The 18,889-nt window shown below is 41.4% G+C and overlaps 1 protein-coding gene across 6 annotated transcripts in view; it reads right to left on the reverse strand.

Annotated features, from left to right (window-relative positions):
- The window catches only part of TMEM108 (transmembrane protein 108), a 410,091-nt gene that overhangs the window by 250,477 nt on the left and 140,725 nt on the right, over nt 1-18,889 (reverse strand). The window lies entirely within an intron of this gene.

An 18,889-nucleotide genomic window follows, 5' to 3' on the forward strand; every position in this document is an offset into this window, starting at 1 on the left:
AGCTGTTAGTGAAGCACAGTCACTGAATATAAATGAGGACGTACTGTTGCAATAACAGGGACAGGTTATTACAGTGATTACAGACAGGATTTACAAGAGCTATATTGGATTAACAATAATTGTACTGAAATGGGAAGTTCTGAATTTAGAGGGCCACTTTAAAAAGGTCAAATATATAATGAAAGTAAGTGCTGTAAATAAACAGTATTAAAATAAGATAACATTCTGCTCTAACACAATTTGGTTGCTGCAGAGGCTTTCTGTGGCTCCTTTAACAATTAAGTCAACATTTTGTGGGTCTTACTTATCTCAGCTATTGATCTTCCACTGTAAGTCTTGTAAATCTTGAACAAGGGCAGGAAGAGACCATCAGAAGAAATCTGTCACAGCTCTATCATTCCTGATCTAGCATAATATTTACCTGTGTTAGAGCAGTTCTCAGTGAAGAATCTCAAAGCACTGTACTAATGAATGGAAGTATCATTATCTCCATTTTACAGATGAGAAAACATTTTCAGAGTGGTTGATTAGACTTATCCAAGGTAAGCAGAGCAGTTGAATCACAGTGCCAGGAATACAGCCCAGGTCCCCAGATTCCCAATCCAGTATCTCATCCTATGCCGTGCAGCTTGCAAACAATTCGCTTTCTTTGCCCCTCTTCCCCCATCATTCTCACATATACTTTTCCTCTCACATTTTTCCATATTCACTGATGTAGGGCACAAATGCTTCCTTTTTTGTCACCTAAAACTGCCATTGACTTTCCATTACTATACAGATATTCGAACCAAATGTAGCTGTTGTATGTCACTCCTCCAATTTCTATTACATTAGCCTATTCATTTTTTTCTTCACTGAGAGTAAGAAGTGTGCAAGAAACCCAGGATCAAACTTGTAAAGTAACACAATGTGCTTCAAACACATTTGAAAGTTCATAGCAATAAGTCAATGAGCCTGAAGCTCACTTAGGCCTTGTCTGTTCTACGAAATTAGGTCAAATTTATAGAAGTCGGTTTTGTAGAAAGCGTTTTTATACAGTCGATTGTGTGTGTCCCCACACAAATGCTCTAAGTGCATGCAGTCGGTGGAGTGCGTCCACAGTACCGAGGCAACCATCGACTTCCGGAGCGTTGTACTGTGGGTAGCTATCCCACAGTTCCTGCAGTCTCCGCCAGCCATTTGAATTCTGGGTAGAAATCCCAATGCCTGATGGGGCTAAAACATTGTCACGGGTGGTTCTGGGTACATATCATCAGGCCCCCCTTCCCTCCCTCCCTCCCTCCATGAAAGCAATGGCAGACAATCATTTTGCGCCTTTTTTCCTGGGTTACCCATGCAGACGCCATACCACGGCAAGCATGGAGCCCGCTCAGCTAACCATCACCGTATGTCAGACGTGCTGGCAGACGTGGTACTGCATTGCTACACAGCAGCAGCTTATTGCCTTTTGGCAGCAGACAGTGCAGTATGACTGGTAGCCATCATTGACGTAGTCCAGGGTGCTCTTTTAACCGACCTCGATGAGGTCGGGGCGCCTGGGCAAACATGGGAGTGACTCAGCCAGGTCATTACCCTTTTAAGTTTTGTCTCATGGCGATTCAGTCCTACTGGCAGTCCTAGTGCACTGTCTTTTAATGAGCAGCCAGGAGAAGACGATGGCCAGCAGTCATACTGCACCGTCTTCTGCCGAGCGCCCAGGAGATGATGATGGCTAGCGGTTGTACTGAACAGTCTGCTAATAGCAAGATGTATAAAGATAGATGAAGTGTATCAAAACAAGAAATAGACCAGATTTGTTTTGTATTCACTTTCTCCTCCCTTCTTCCCTCCTTCCGAGAAATTAATGGCCTACTAAACCCAGTTTTGAGTTCTATCCTTGAGGTGTTGAGTTCTATCCTTGAGGGGGCTATTCAGTTTCTCACAAAGCCACCCCCTTTGTTGATTTAATTCCCTGTAAGCCAACCCTGTAAGCCATGCTGTCAGTCTCCCCTCCCTCCGTCAGAGCAACAGCAAATAATCATTTCACGCCCTTTTCCCTGGATTGCCCGAGCAGGAGCAGACGCCATAGCACAACAAGCATGGAGCCCTGTTCAGCTCACCGAAGCAGTTATGACCATTCTAAACACCTTGCACATTATCGTGCAGTTTATGCAGAACCAGCACCTGAAAAACCAGGTGAGGAGGCAACGGAAGTGCAGTGATGAGGACATGAACACACTTTTCTCTAATACCACATTCCTCCGCAATTTGTACATCATGGTGTTAATGGGGCAGGCTCATGCCATGGAACGCCGATTCTGGGCCTGGGAAACAAGAACAGACCAGTGGGACTGCATGGTGTTGCAGGTCTGGGATGATTCCCAGTGGCTCTGAAACTTTCGCATGCATAAGGGCACTTTCATGGAACTTTGTGACTTGCTTTCCCCTGCCCGAAGTGCAAGAATACCAAGATGAGAGCAGCCCTCACAGTTCACAAGTAGTGGCAATAGCCCTGTGGAAGCTTGCAATGCCAGACAGCTACCGGTCAGTCAGTAATCAATTTGGAGTGTGCAAATCTACTGAGGGGGCTGCTGTGATACAAGTAGCCAACAAAATCATTGAACTGCTGCTATCAAAGGTAGTGACTCTGGGAAATGTGCAGGTCATACTAGATGGCTTTGCTGCAATGGGATTCCCTAACTGTGGTGGGGCTATAGACGGAACGCATATCCCTATCTTGGGACTGGACCACCAGGGCAGCCAGTACATAAACCGCAAGGGGTACTTTTCAATGGTGCTGCAAGCACTGGTGGATCACAAGGGACGTTTCACCAACATCAACATGGGATGGCCGGGAAAGGTTTATGACACTCACATCTTCAGGAACTCTGGTCTGTTTAAATGGCTGCAGGAAGAGATTTACTTCCCAGACCAGAAAATAACTGTTGGGGATGTTGAAATGCCTATAGTTATCCTTGGGGACCCAGCCTATCCCTTAATGCCCTGGCTCATGAAGCCATACACAGGCACCCTGGACAGTAGTAAGGAGCTGTTCAACTATAGGCTGAGCAAGTGCAGAATGGTGGTAGAATGTGCATTTGGACATTTAAAGGGTTGCTGGCGCAGTTTACTGACTCGCTCAGACCTCAGCGAAACCAATATTCCCATTGTTATTGCTGCTTGCTGTGTGCTCCACAATCTCTGTGAGACTAAGGGGGAGACGTTTATGGCGGGGTGGGATGTTGATGCAAATCTCATGGCCGCTGAATACGCGCAGCCAGACACTAGGGCAGTTAGAAGAGCACAGCAGAAAGCATTGCACATCAGAGAAGCTTTGAAAACCAGTTTCATGACTGGCCAGGGTACTCTGTGACACTTCTGTTTGTTTCTCCTTGATGAAAACCCACCCCCTTGGTTGCCTCTAAATTCCCTGTAAGCCACCCACCCTCCCCCCTTCGATCACAGCTTGCTTGCAAAGGAAATAAAGACACTATCATTAAAATACATGTATTCTTTATTAATTGATTATAAAAATAGGGAGATAATTCACAAGGTAGCCCAGGTGGGATGTAGGAGGAGGTAGGAGAGAAGGAAAAGGCCACTTTAAAACTTGTTGAATGCCAGCCTTCTGTTGCTTGGGCTGTTCAAGCCTCCCCTCCCCCTCGTTCTTGGGCGTCTGGGTGAGGAGGCTATGGAACTTGGGGAGGAGGGAGGGCGGTTAAGCAGAGGCTGGAACGGCAGTCTGTGATCCTGCTGCCGTTCATGAACCTCCACCAGACGCCGGAGCATGTCCGTTTGATCCCACAGTAGCCCCAACATTGCCTCTGCCTCCTCTGATCTTCCTGCCGCCATCTCTCTTCATGTTCATCGGCCACTCTCCTGTACTCTGCTATTGTGTCCCTCCACACAGCTCTGTCAGTGCCGGACTGCATGAGCTCAGAGAACATGTCATTGCACGTGCGTTTTTTTTGCCGCCTTATCTGAGATAGCTTTTGGGATGGAGGAGGGAGGCTTGAAACATTTGCAGCTACTAGAGGAAAAAAAGAGAGAGAAGTATTTAAAAAGATACATTTTACAGAACAATGGCTATACTCTTTCACGGTGAACAACACTATTCAAATTACATAGCACATGTGATTTTGGTACAAGGTCGCATTTTGCATCTTATATTGAGTGCCTGTGGCTTTGGTGTTAGAGATCACACACACAAGGCCGGGCAACAGAATTCGGCTTGCAGGCGGCCATGGTAAGCCATAGTCTTTCGGCTTCTGCAACCTTCATAACAGCAGCGCTCTCCTTTCCCATACCAAGCAAAGCCCGTTGAGTTGGCCATTTAGTGCTGCAGTTTTCCTGTTAACGTGCAGCAGCAGAAACCAAACTAACTCCGTCCCCCCCATCCAATTCTCTGGCATGATTGCTTTTCCCCTCCTCCCACCACCTGGCTGGTATCAGGGAAGATCCCTGCTAGTCAAACGCAAACAGCTCAGTGCCAAAGCCCCTCCCCCCTCACCGCGTGGCTAACTGCGGGGAGGATTTCTTTTCAGCCACAGGCAAACAGCCCAGTAGGAACGGCCACCTCTAAATGTCCCCTTAATTAAATTCCCCTATTTCAACCAGATTACCACGAACGATATCACTCTCCTGAGGATAACACAGAGAGATAAAGAATGGATGTTGCTTGAATGCCAGCAAACACCGGGACCATATGCTGCCAGGCTTTGTCATGCAATGATACCAGATTACTTGCTACTAGCATGGCGTGGTAAAGTGTCCTACCATGGAGGATGGAATAAGGCTGCTCTCCCCAGAAACCTTCTGCAAAGGCTTTTAGAGTACCTCCAGGTGAGCTTCATGGAGATGTCACTGGAGGATTTCTGCTCCATCCCCAGACACGTTAACAGACTTTTCCAGTAGCAGTACTGGCCATGAATGTATCCCAAGTCCTCAGGGCTACTTAATCATTAAAAAATTCTTGCTTTTATAACATGTATTATATTTTAAAAGGTACACTCACCAGAGGTCCCTTCTCCGGCTTCGTTGGGTTGGGAGGGTATTTCAGTCAGGGTGAGAAAAAGATCCTGGCTGTCGGGGAGAACAGTGTGCTGTGTGCTCTCCCCAAGCTCATCCTCCACCTCATCTTCCCCATCTGCAAAATCCTCAGCCATGGCGGAGAGTACCCCATCATTGGAGTCCACAGACAGGGGTGGGGTAGTGGTGGCGGCCCCCCTAGAATTGCATGCAGCTCAGCATAGAAGCGGCATATCTGGGGCTCTGTCCTGGAGTGTCCGTTTGATTCTTTGGTTTTCTGGTACGCTTGTCTGAGCTCCTTAAGTTTCACTCGGCACTGTGATGCGTCCCTGATGTAGCCTCTGTCCCTCATGACCTCTGAGATTTTTTGACAAGTTTTGGCAAAAATTGGGGATTGGTCCTGCTTTGAGCAGGGGGTTGGACTAGATGACCTCCTGAGGTCCCGTCCAACCCTGATATTCTGGGGGGAGAGATAGCTCAGTGGTTTGAGCATTGGCCTGCTAAACCCAGGATTGTGAGTTCAATCCTTGAGGGGGCCATTTAGGGATTGGGGGCAAAAATTGAGGATTGGTCCTGCTTTGAGCAGGGGGTTGGACAAGATGATCTCCTGAGGTCCCTTCCAACCCTGATATTCTATGATGGCACTAGTCTATGATGATGGCATTTTGTCTTTTGGAACGTAGTTCTGATAGCACGGATTCCTCTCCCCATACAGCGATCAGATCCAGTACCTCCCGTTCGGTCCATGCTGGAGCTCTTTTTTGATTCTGGGACTGCATGGTGACCTGTGCTGATGAGCTCGCCTGGCCAAACAGGAAATGAGATTCAAAAGTTCCCGGGGCTTTTCCTGTACACCTGGCCAGTGCATCCGAGTTCAGAGTGCTGTCCAGAGCGGTCACAATGGTGCACGGTGGGTTAGCTCCCAGAGGCCAATACCTTTGAATTGCGTCCACACTAACCCTAATTCGAAACGGCGATGTCGATTTCAGCGCTAATCCCCTCGTTGGGGAGGAGTACAGAAATCGGTTTTAAGAGCCCTTTATGTCGGAAAAATGGCTTTGTTGTGTGGACGGGTGCAGGGTTAATTTGGATTTAACGCTGCTAAATCCGACATAAACTCATAGTGTAGACCAGGCCTTAGTGTTTGCAAACTTTGTAGTATTCCATCCAACTTCAGAACGAGCCGCTGAAGGTAAAATATTACCAGCATTGAAACTATGGATTATTCAGTGAGATATCCCTTGACTCATGGAAGAGCACCAACTGCTGCACCATTGTTTATAACCCTCCATTGTCTTTTCTTCTTTTGCAAAATATTGTCCTGATCTTATCTGATATTAATATCAAAATGAACTGCTCGGTCCAGGTCACAGAACACTGTTAATGACAGCACTTACAATGCTCTACATCTTCAAAGTGCCATACAAACACAAAAGAATTAGTCTAATTAGTTAACTAATCTCATTAAATGAACAGATACAATGAACCCAGAGCCAGACATGAATTGTTAAACTCTGCTTCTCCTGTAAGATGAACAAATGGATTTTAGGACAAATTTTCCATCAGCTTCCTCAATTATAGCCATCAGTTTGTGAATGTATCTGTCTATAAGCACACAACCTGCATAATCCTATCTTCTGTAACAGGCTGTGGAGTCGCAGCAGTAGCCTTCGGGCTGGCTGTGGCCCCTACATGAGCACATGCTAATGGCCAGTGGATTTGTGTTGACGACCCATCAGCTTCTTCCTACTCCATGTTTGGCAAAAGGAGCCCAAAAAGGAGAAGCCAGGGCCCAATGATATTGGGGGGGAGGAGGAAAGGGGGTGCACCCACATACCGTAAGCTGCACCACCCCATCCCTTGGGTAACAGAAGTGCATCATTTCTACCACAGCCAGTGCCCTCCACAGCCACAGAAGAGGGGACAGGATTGGATTTATACTCTAGTATGTGGAAATGTGGGGTCTGCACATGCAAACTGGACATTTTAAGTGCACAATTAAGGAAGCCCACTGAAAAAGTGCCCATTAATGTCAAACTCTACTTTGTCAGCAATAATTTCAATAAGCAATCAATTTGATCAAATACTTCCTCTTTGAGACAATTCAGCCTTCCACACTCTGTAAAAATTTCCTCGTTAAGCATCTTGGTTATGCAGACTCAGTAGTTATTACACGTTAGCTGGCAATGAATCCTGTTGGAGGCAAGTAACAGATTAATTCAGGACCACTGCTGATATGTGAACCTGATACAGAACCAATGTTGGCTACAGTAGAAGAAAAAAAATGCTGAACCTAAATTAAGAGAAAACAACCTTTGAATGGTTGAAGAAAAGTTTATCTTGCTAAGTATTAAATGTTCAGATTAATCAACCTGATTATTAACCTGTCGGTAAAAATCCTTCTTGTTGATTGGCAAAAGCTCTTTTTTAACAGAGCTGTTTGAAAGCTTCTGTAGAACTGCTGATGCGGGGGTTACACAGGCACCCACACATTTAAGTACACGGTGTGTGTTTGTGTCTCATTACAGCAGATAATCCATAAAGGAGGATAAATGTTTACTGTAGCTATAGGTAATGGAAGTGTTTCTTTAGCTCAAGAAGGAGAGGTGGCATGCTTTTAGAGGTGAATATTGTAGGTTCAAATACTGCTAAGGACCTAAATGGGACATGAGCAGAGACAGGGAGAGTACCATTGTACTTACTCTTCTTGAGGCAGCCATATGTGAATGACAACTATCACTCTATGTTGTAAGACTGTTGACCAAAGTTAATGAACACCTCTATGCTCCACAAACAGATAGAACCAGTTTGTCTGAGTGTCCATCAAACATGATAAAAGACTTCTCAGAATTTTTCTCTGGAAAAGCCTGTTCTTATAGTTGTTTAGTGTAATCCGTGGGACATCTTAGCAGCTAAGAACACATTATTCTAGTGTAAACCACATATGAAAACCATATTTCATAGAAATTATTTGGGTGTCCTTGTAGAACATGCCTGAGCTTAACCAGTTTTATGCTCTTGTTTTTAAACCATCCAGCATTAGTTATTTATAAGTTAAAATATGCTTTTTAAGCAAATCAAAACTAATATTCAATCTCTTCAGAGATATATAATGTAAAAGGATGATATGACTATCTCTGAAGAACAGAAGTTGGTGAGCCTGACTCCTTAGAATCACTGTAATGCAGATGATTATAAAGGTAGGTTAAAATGATTCGGATTTCTTCCTCAGTGGAAGAACAGACCCTTTGAGGTAACCTACTGGAAGTTTTCAAAATTATCAAAGGATTCATAAACGTATGATATACATTATTCCCTCTACAAAGTAGTAAAAAATGAGATAAGTTGCTGAACCAAAATATATGAAAGCTTTGGAATGAACAGGCGACTCAGATAGAACTGCTTTACACACCGGATAAAAAATTGACTTTATGAAATGGATAATAGTTATCCAGGAAGATGAATGAAGGAATGAAGTACTTTATAAATAAGTTCAAGGGATATCAAGCCTCTAATTGTGGATGAATTCATTCTTGTATACCGGAACCCATATATGCAAACCTGATCTAAAACCCGCTGCAGTCAATGTGACTCTGCAAACTTCAGTGGAGCAGCACAAAGTCCATAAAATAGAGCAGTTCAGTGGAGAGACTGCTGGCTTGGGATTCTGGCTGAGATCGGAGTTCTATTGCTGTTCTATCACCCATCTGCTGTATGACCTTGGAGAAGTCACTTCACTTCTTAAGCCTTTGGTTCTCCTCCCACAGTCTATCTTGTCTACTTAGATTGTAAGCTGTTTTGGGGCGGGGTCTGTCTGTTGCTATATGTTAGTATGGTATGTAGCACACTGGGGGCTAAATTTCAATGGGGGGCTCTCGGCATAATGCAATATAAATAATAAATAGCAGCAGCAACAACATTTGCACAGTTTGGACAATCAAACTGATTGCTTGAGAATTTAGAGGTCCTCTGAAAATTTACCCTGATTTTTATGAATCAGTATAGTATTAGAAGGAAGAAGAATACCATACGTATTACAATGTATTCTGCCTTTTCTTCCTCTCCTAAAAGACTGTGATCATTTCCTCCTGCAGAACTTTTTAGTACTAATCCTTCTCCTCCTACATGCTTCACTTACAACTCAAGAGCTAACAGATTATTAAACTCTTTAATGAATTATACTAAAATATGATGGCCCCATTCTAAAAAATAAGACCTGGAAATGAGTTGTTAAGAATACCTTACAGGTATAAAGAAATACCTTTAAAACATCCTTTTTGGCAAAAATGTGTTTGCTTATAATACTTGCAGTTATAAATACATCTTTGAGAAGCACTGGCAATGAATTACTATTATTATAGGCACTTTTTAAAACAGACAGCTTTTTCCTGTTCACTATTCGTCTCCTTTTCTTGCAGTCTCAAATTGAATTGATAGATAATTCCTTACAGTGTCATGAAAATTGCCGTCAATGTTACAGTCATAATCTAGTGTGAAGCAAAGAAGGATCCCAAGGAGATGGGACAAAAGTAACAATGACAGAGCCTTGGGACAAATGCACAGGCTACAGCTTCAGCAATGTGTAATTACAACAGAGTCACCATAGTCATGGGAGCCATGATACAGAGTGAGAGCAGTAGTGCCACTTGACTATCTAATAATGCTGCTAACAGTCTACTCAGAGGACTAAACTTGATGTGGATTCTGGTGTATTGCCTTCATAACATCAAGCACTGCAATTTCGCTATAATAGCAAAAAGAAAAGGAGTACTTGTGGCACCTTAGAGACTAACCAATTTATTTGAGCATAAGCTGTAGCTCACAAAAGCTCATGCTCAAATAAATTGGTTAGTCTCTAAGGTCCACAAGTACTCCTTTTCTTTTTGCAAAGACAGACTAACACGGCTGTTACTCTGAAATCTATAATAGCAAGCGCTAGATATTTGTTTTCTTATTTGCCAGAATTTCAAAGTTGGGTGCCTAACATTAAGCTCCTGCTTTTCAGGTATGCTGTACATCCACCCATCCCACTGACTACTGTGGGATCTGCAAATGTTCAGCTTCTCTGAAAACTGAACATTTTTATTTAGATGTCTAAATATAGATTTAGGAGTCTATCTTTAGCCCTGTAAATTTGAAAATCTCCATCTTTATAATTTTTGCTCAGACAAGAAATGCTTACCTAAACTCCCTAGAATAAATGGCGGAGCAGGTAGAAGCAGCCAAAGCAGGTATCTTAAGATCAGAACTTGGGTCTGGTTTGGGTACTGGTCAGATCCAGGAAAATGTCCATGAATGTGGTTTGGATGAGAACCAGGGCAATGAAAGGCTCACAAGAGGAGCTGATTGTAGAAAACAGGTCATGAAAATGGGCTGTAAATGTCTCAAGAAAACCTAAAAGAAAGTTTAAGAAAAACATCCAACTTCTGAGCAATTGTTCAAGAAGAAGACAAGAAAGAGATTCAAAAAGACCAACCAAAAAACAGACAGAACACCCCAAATCATTTCTGTGTGACTGTTCCTTTGGCAATTCTGTAAGCCACTTGGAAACTATAATTGAGTATAGTATAAATCACTGAATGGAGCAGAACAGAAAACAAGCCATTTGAAACTTGCCAGTAACTAATACCTAGTAGCCAATTTCACAAGCTATGTGATCTTCTGAGCTCATGCATCTGAGCACTATGAATCAGAGTTCAAAACATGGAGACTTTTGTTCTGCATGCAGTAATTTCCTGTAAGAAAGAAACTTGTCAAAAGCTACAATGTGCTGAAGATAAGTATTTCACCCAGATCCTATTGAAACGCAATGTGTAATACAGTTCTTTTGAAATTAAAAGAAAAGCAGTATATATTTTGCTCAGTACAATCACTTGGAGGAAACTCATATGGCAAGTAGCATTTCTCACAAAGTTAAATCTATGTTCAATGTACAGTAGTTCTAGCTGAACTGATATGGTCATTTGAGACTTCCCACTGGCAGCAGTCATCTTGCTGAAGTGACAGCAGTTGTGACACCAGAAGTATGGGAGTCAAGTATACCACACCATAAACAAATTTTGTTTCTGTACACTTTGGCAACTATTTTGATTGAAAACATTTGTTCCAGGTTTTTTTGCTTAAAAAATATTCACAGTTTAAACAAGGAGAAAAATTTCTTGTCACCATGTGAACTTTTCAAAATGCTGTGCTGCCAGAATGGGTAGAATTGTGTCTCGCATTAACTAATGCAAGGAGCCAAATTCATCCCTTACATCAATTAAATTACACCAAGGATGAATTATGCCCAAGCTTTGAAAACTTAGAAAAACTTTTCAATTGTACAAATAAAGTGATGGGGGTGGGGGCAGGGAAGAGGATGATTAACTATAGACATGTATTAGATACAAGTATAGAGAGAGTGTCAATTATTTTCATATCTGGCGCTAAATGTTCTTAGCAAAGTATTAAATCCTGCAACTGGGTTTTAATAAATTGATTTTGATGCTACTATGTCAGCATCATGATAAAAATCCAAGAAGACTCTCCAGAGATCGCTATGATGACAGCTGGAAGATACAGCTTGATATTATCTTAATAAACAAAACAAAAGAGAGAAGATATAAACTCCCCTCCCATTTGGAACCTCCCTTCTGTCCAAAACCCAAACTTATCGCTTCATTATAACTAAGACCCCTGCAGATTTCTTTATAAATGCTAATTATCTTTTAATCTCCTTGGCAATAAATAGTTTTTCTAAACTTAATTGATTTCACTTGTGAGGACTAAGATTACCCAGGATTCCACTCACCATCTGTCATGTCAACACAGGTAGAGAGGAACATTTAATGGAGGGGTGGGGTCGATTCTTCTAAACTACTCATAGAATCATAGAATCATAGAATATAAGGGTTGGAAGGGACCCCAGAAGGTCATCTAGTCCAACCCCCTGCTCGAAGCAGGACCAATTCCCAGTTAAATCATCATACTGCTCTTTCCCTTCAAAGTTACTCGGTGTAGAGTTAGTTTAGCACACAGTAGCATCTTACTGTTTGCAGACTGGTTTTTCAATAGAATTTTTGCAAGCAGTAATGCAGCACACTGAGAATAGTACTGACCTTTGCTAAAACACTGAAGACGGTTGGTTCTGTGCCAGAACTCCTCTTGAAAAGACTGCATTATTGCCAACCTCAAAGGTTCAAAAATCATGAGACTATTTTAAAAAACATGAGTTGTTTTTTTTTTAAATACATGTTGGAGTTTTTTTATTTGCCTTCTGACTTCTGGGCATTCAGGTCATATTTTCAAGGTTTTCTCCACAACCAAATGGGCTAAAAACATTTTTAATGAAAGCTGACATGGTCACATAACCCCACTACTCCAAAAGCTAAGGTTTTAAGAAACTCAAACTAGCGGTCAAATCATTTGAGATGGCAACCCTGAGATTCCACCCTACAATCAGACCATCAGTAGGAGGAGAATGGGGAAAATAATGTCCTTACCAGACTGGAACTATGTTTCTGTTATAATAATGTAGCCAATTAATATGGCTTTTCCAGGAGCCTAAAGAATCTCAACTTCTTAGGTGGATTAAGATTTATGAAAGACCGCATTGGAAAACATACAACTGCAAACGGGTCTGTTTCGATGAACTGTGAAACTCAGTATTTTTCAGGGCTTTTAAATGCACACTGCTTTGGTGGCGGTATATGCATCTGGAGCCTGAACCACCATTTCACTGAACATAAAAGTAATTTCCTCAGTTTGGAAGAGCTCCTTGGGAAATACGATGTCACGCGTGAGCACCTATGTTGAGTAGGTCGTAAAGAAGCTACGGCTGTATCCAAGTAAAGGAACATTTTATCTGTTTCCAGTCTATGGACAACTCTATTGGAAAAGGCCTAGCAGAATTGTTTATGAACATTTTAAATGAGAATAAAATAAAGCTTCAGGACTGCCGCAGCCAAAGCTATGACAATGGCATGAGTGTGAAGAGAAGAAACAGTGGTGTCCAGGCAAGGATTCTTGCGCTGAATCCAAGAGCTTTCTTCATGCATTGTGGCTGCCATTACCTCAAGCTGGTTGTGTCAGATGCAGCATCATCTTCTTTAGCTTCAGTATATCTCTTTGGAGTAAGGCAAAGGATGTATGTCCTGTTTAGAGCATCAACTGTTGGCTGGAAGATCCTCACAGATAATGTCACAAATCTGACTGTGAAGCCACTAAGTGACACTCTCTGGGAGAGCTCCATTGACAGCATAAGGCCAGTGAAATACCAAGTGACTGAGGTTTATGACACCCTGATGGAACTGGCACTGTCAAGTAAAGCTGAGGCCGGACTCCGACACAAGGCGCAAAGCCTGTGAAACCAGATCACCAACTTCAAATTTCTCATCTCAATTGTTGTTTGGCATGATATCCTCTTCCATGTAAATGTTGTAAGCAAGGCATTACAAACTCAATTGATGGACATTACGACTGCTACAATGATGAGAAGCTGCCTTGATTTCATTGTGGCCTACAGAGACAAGGGATTTGAAGATGCCATCACTGCTGCCAAAGAAATGGCAGAAGACTTAGGAGTTGAGCCTGCCTTCAAGGAAAGCTGTATTCATCAGAAGAAGAGAAAGTTTGGTTACAAGGGCAGAGATGAGGTGATGGGAAGCTCAGAAGAAAAATTAAAGAGGGAGTGTTTTTGCCCGCTTGTTGACACTGCTCGGGTGTCCATCAAAGAAAGATTTGGACAAATGAAGCATCAACTATCAGGTAGAAGATTCTCACAGACAATATTACAAATCTGACCATGAAGCCACTAAGTGACACTCTCTGGGGGAGCTGCATTGACAGTGTAAGGACATACAAAGCCTATGTGGCTTACCTTAGTAAGCTGCTGGCAGACAGGAAAACACTCTTGAACAATTGTACGGAACTTCACTGGATGCTGACACATGCAGAATGTTTGGACGTCAATGATAAAGACCTCTATGTTGAATTGGACAACATCTAACACATTTTGCCACACGGGAAGCACTTTCCACTCCAAGTTCTCCAATTCTTTTATGATGCAGAGCTGAAGGACACTTTTCCTAATGTGTGGATAGCTTTGAGGATTCTGCTCATGCTACTGGTCACAGTTGAGAGTGGTGAGTTCAGCTTTTCAAAGTTCAGGCTCATTAAAACGTATCTTTGATCGATGATGGCGAATGGGAGACCAACATTGCTTGCTATTTTATCACTTGAAAATGAAATTGGCCAGGCTTTGAATCTCTCTGATGCTCTGTTTGACTTCACAAGGCGAGAAAAGCAACTTTTTGAATTAAAGGAGTACGGTTAACATTCTAAGACTATCACCTACTGTAACAGTATTTAATACTGGTACACCCAATGTTGGTGCACAGTTTGGTTTCTTAATGTTAGTACATTTCAGTTATTCTTAAAATTTAAGAAGTTTCTATAAGCTTAGAGGAAATTAATATTTTTTTAATTTGCTTATATATTGCATGAATAAATACAGATTTACAGATTCTAGTGTGCAAATTTATCATCTTATATGACAGGAATAAATCATGAATGCAAATCATGCATCAAAGTCATGAAATGGGCTACAAATGCAATAAAAAATAAGATATTCAAAAGTTTAATGGAGGCGGGGGCGCCAAAGACACTCCTCACCCCGGGGTGCCATTTGGTCTAGGGCTGGCCCTGCTCTTCATAACAGGATGGAGACTTCTGCTTGGCTATTCTTTTTCTTCCCTCTTACTATGCAAATATCTGTGGTTTCATGAGGTTTACATTATTTTAAAAAATCCTCAGGGGCAAAAGTTGTAGAGCCAGCTGAATGCTGCTAATTTTCAAGTCAATGAGCTCCTTATTTGAAGAGTAAAGTTGTACAAGTTTAGATAGTGGAATAAAAAAGCAGTCATCTAGTAATAACAGAGTGGGAACAGGCATTAGTACTTATTAAGCCCTGCTCCCTCAGGACTGCACAATTATTCCCAGTTTTTAAATATGCTGTGCTTTAACTTAACTCATATAGATGTAATGGAGCAGGTACAACTGTAACAGAATCTCCGGCCAATAGCTTGCTGAATTTTGCACTTTTCAGAGATCATGAGTTTGACTGTACACCAGTTGATTCTCTTAAATTACCTCACACTTCAATAAAGTCAGCTGAGGGAAGAATTTAGTACACAATTATAATCAACCAAAAAAGAATGTGTATCTTTTGGAGCTACTTTTGATGTATTTGTTTTGTTTTAAATCTGGATCAGGAGTCAGACTTTCCTAGAGCAATTTATGTTGGCATGAATAGATGGCACAAATGAATGGCATAAAGCAATTTGTGCCAACCAACTACAGTACTGGAGTTTGTCCATGGAATTGTAGGAGGATGGATTCAAGCAACACATGCACATTCAAAAGTTTTAATCCCTCAGTCTGGATTTATTTTAGTTTACACAGATCACATATTCTGCTTTGATGCAGCCATTTTCAACCTAGCCAGATGCCCCTTTAATTTAGCTAGTATAGTTTTTTCAATCTAGTAGACTCTCTTTGGAGTTCATTCTACATTACTCTTCCAATGAGAAATCTCTAAAATCATTCCTTCTCCACTCTTCCCATTCCTTTTCCACTCTTCCAGCTCCAGGAATATCTTCTCAGCTTCATCACAGATCATCTTACTCGTACTCAAATCAACTCTAACAATGCTACTATTAAAATAAACTTGAATTAATTTGCCTTGTTTTTCCTGGCTGTTACCAATAATAAAAAGATTACTAGGAGTACAGGATATTCCCAGACTAAAAATTTGTGTTAAATGAAGAGTCAAGGTTGGCCAAAAGTACTTCCTCACAAACACTAAAAAGCAGGGAAATCAAAATGTTAAAGCCACTTTCACACTCAACACAATACCAATTTTGCAGTCTTAGTTTATTACCATCACTACTACCCCATCTGTCACTCTTTATAAGTGTGACAAGTGTCCACGTGGGACTTATACTTACAGCAGAGTACTTTTCCAGTCTCCATACAAACATTTTTGTCTTGTTATTATACTAAGGCTTAGATGGACACAAATCTCAGTCCAGAACCAAATAACCACTTAACCCCCACCCCTCCGCCGCAGTAAACTCTGGCAAAGTTTGGGTCTAGATCCAGACCTGAATTTACCAGCTGGCCCCTGTATAAACCACAACCAGATTTGAATACCCCGATACTGTATATGGGAAAGTTCAGAGGCTGATGTAAACTTCGGGGCTAAAGTTAATCTCTGTTATAAAACCAAAATTTTGCCCTCTCCTGTGTGGGTGCATTAGTAAGAAAAGAGGGCATGATAGGAAGCCTCTTTCTCCATGTACAGCATCTAGGCAGGATTGTAACCAAGCACTCAAGAGGCTCCCAGGTCTGGGGACTAGCTGCTGCCCTATTTGGGCAAGGGGGCTCAGCCTTCACGGCATATGCAGAATGGGCTAGAGAGAAGACCGTGCTGTGACCCCTACATTGGCATCCTTTGAGCCATCCTATCCTTTTGAGCAGCATGCTTAAAATTCCTGTTTGCATTTAAAGAGCCTTAATGTCCAATCCTCCACCTAATGAAATCAAGGGGAATTCTGCTATTGACTTCAAAGGTAGCGGCATCAGGCCATTTTTTCTCAAATACAGGTCAGAGTTTGTCCTGCTGAGAAATGCTGCTTACTTTTTTTTATCTTTCAGCTACTGGACTGAGCAAAATAGATACTGTTTTCCTTTAGATTCAGAAGTGTTTTGTCATCCTCCTCACCTGTTGTTTCCTGACTTATATAATTCAGTAGGAAGTAACAACTAAAATAAGAAGATGATCATAAATAATTAATATTGCCAAACTTGGGGGAAACCAGGTGAAAGTGGATTGATCTGTTCCATTAGATCAAAATTATTAGGCACTTTTTTCCTTTGAGCTGTAATTGTAACTAGCCTCATCTGTGAATGAAAGGTAGTGGAAAATTAACAAATATGAGGAATGTAAATCAGGAAAGCAAGGCACCTCTCATTGAACAAGTCCCTTTAAAGCATCTCATTTTGCCAGTCATAATTTTTACATGACAGGTTTGCCACAAACAGCCCTTTCCTACTGCAGCGAGACAGATTCCAGTTTAATGTGAGCCTGACTGGAAAACAGAGAACAAAACCAAGGATTTTGGAAATAACCTGAACACCTGAAACACATACAGTCAGTTTGACTGTCCAGAATGTGAGAAACTAATCCAAATGTAAAGATGGAGCCATGTCAGAAATATTATTTACATTAAAGTAGCACCTAGAGGCATTCTATTGCGGTAGGTGTTAGACAAACAGAGTACGAGAGGATCCCTGCCATGAAGAACTGAACAGCTTCATAAAATATCAAATTTGGTTTAGGTCATTTCAATTACATCTTTGTAAAAAGGTGGCATAATGTGTCCTGTCGTTTGTAGGCGACAGATTGTGTGATTAATTCATTTTAATTGCCTTTTTCTCAGTTTTGTTGATTTGGAAAAATAATTTTGAAAATAAAACCTATGTTTTGAGCCAAATGTTGATTATCTGAACATTTCCACATGGTTAGCATGCCGGGTTCCTCAAGAAGGTGCTACAAAAGAGCCAGAAAGTCTTCTATTCTAGCAAGCAGTTCTTATCCCTTTCCTTTAAATATATTGGTGTGCATGAACATAACTGACCAGGAGCACTCACAGGTCATGCTGGGCTTCCTGGTCCTATTTCACACTTCTCTCTTAAGCAGGTGGACTGATACATAATAATGCCTTGGGTGTCCCCTCTCAGATATCATAGTAAGGGATGGGTCTCATTCTATTTGGGGCAGGGGACTCTGGAATCCTCCAAGTCTCTCCTTCCACTCAAAACCCTGGTAAAAAATTAATTACATTCATATTTTGCTATTAAACCAATACTGACCGTCTCTCTTTTACAAATGGATGAAGTGAGGCAACCATATTTCAACGAGTCTAGATTCGCTCAAAATTGGGCCCAGATTTGTGAACCTTGTGATGAATCTGAGCTTAGCTTTGGGTTTGTAACAGAACTAGAAAGCAGGGAAGTTTCAAGTTTCAAAGAGAAATCTCACCTAAAGCTCTAGTTAAGTAAAAAGTGTCTGCCACTGGAAATATCTGCAATATGACGAAGTGACACAATGCCTGTTATGCACCCATTTAATTAACTAAGAAAAACACAAAAGAGCTACTGCTTATGGCACAAAATCACAGGCAACTCCATTCCAGCTACTGTAATGTTAACTCTACCAGTCGCCACATCTTAACTGTGAAAACCTGATACATTCCATGCTCACAGTCTGCCTTGTTCTTGTTGCTCTTTACAGAATTTTATTTGCATTATTTTAAAAATATTTCCTCCTCAGATGACACCTTTCAGTATTTAAATGCATTCATCGTTCATTTTGCTCCTGAGAACAGTACTTATTTGTCCCTGTCCTCTGACAAAGATAGGCAAAACGTCAACAACAACAAAGAAAATTGGAATAAATAACCTCACCAGATGAATGGATCTTTGGAAGGGATAATCTATTTGTAGAATTTACTTGCAAAAGAAAGATATTCATATCAGACTTGTGGTTTGTGTTCATAATTTTGAATAATCTACCTCTCACACAATGCTGTTACCCATTTGCTAAATACAGAGCATCAAAGCGGTAATGGATTTCAGTACATTAATTCTACACAGGTCTTGCTTTGATTTCACCAAAACTTTCATAAAATCAGAGGGAAATTACAATAATCTTATTGGGATGGGGAACACAAAAGTATTTCTGATAAAAAGGAATGTCATGAAATCTGAGTTGATATATATATATTTATTTAAGACAAAGGTCCAGATTTTTCCACATTTATACATGTTGAGTAGTATCTGA

Source organism: Caretta caretta, chromosome 2 (genome assembly GCF_965140235.1).
Source record: "Caretta caretta isolate rCarCar2 chromosome 2, rCarCar1.hap1, whole genome shotgun sequence".
Classification (NCBI taxonomy): domain Eukaryota; kingdom Metazoa; phylum Chordata; order Testudines; family Cheloniidae; genus Caretta; species Caretta caretta.